The following is a 948-nucleotide window of genomic DNA, read 5'->3' on the forward strand; positions in this document are numbered from 1 at the left end:
TCTTTAGTGAAAGAATCCTGAATAGCCTTTAGAGCGTCGTCCAAATACTTTCGTGACACAAACTCAAGTATTCTCACACCTGGATCACTTAGATTATCAGTTGTGACAATAGTTGAGTAAACTGTTATGCCTACGTTCAGTGTTGGCATAATGTTAACACTGGTAGGATTTCCGACCAGTCCTTGTGGAAAGTCAAAAGACTCCACTCTGGTCGTTCCGGCATGTTCACAAAGAACAATAGTTTGAGCAACAAATGCTCCCGACTCTTGTGTACCTAATGTGTATGTTGGCTGTAGACTCGAAGTGTACACAAAAGAAGCCGTAGACAGGAGTTGTTGTCTACTAGATTCAATATCTACATTCTCCAAATGAGAAGTAGATAGCAGTTTGCTTTATCCCTGTTGTTGGACCGATTAACTCAGATTCTTGGTAAAGATTACTTACTTGGATGATCTGTTTAACAGTGAGAATGCAGCGGAAATAATAATAATAATCAACCAAAGTAGAAATCAATAAGAACACAGATGAATATTAATGATGAACACAAGAGAGAGCTTCAAATGATTTTCAATTCGATGAAAATATTAACAATTACAATACTGAAGCACACTGAAATACAAGGGCCTACGCTGCTATTTATACAAGTCAATAACCATTTTCTAACATGACCTAAAGTAACTTAATCTAAGTCGTTCGATCAAAATAAGTTACAGACAAGAACACGTGATAAGCACGAGCAGCTAAAAGACCTAAGTAAAACAGCTAAAGAAGATCTAGACAGAAGACATGCTGTAGACCCTTTGTGAGACATTACAGAGGCTCTGCTGGATATAACTTAGGAGCACTCTTGACGTAGAAGAAAACTTCCAGAACCTCTGTGAGACACGACAGAGGTTATGTCGTCTTTGTCTTGAAGCATTGTCTTTCCAGAGGACCAGTTTCCAGAAC

The sequence above is a fragment of the Cynara cardunculus genome, unplaced genomic scaffold, assembly GCF_001531365.2.
Source record: "Cynara cardunculus var. scolymus isolate 2C unplaced genomic scaffold, CcrdV1 Un_Scaffold_1275, whole genome shotgun sequence".
NCBI classification, from domain to species: Eukaryota; Viridiplantae; Streptophyta; class Magnoliopsida; order Asterales; family Asteraceae; genus Cynara; species Cynara cardunculus.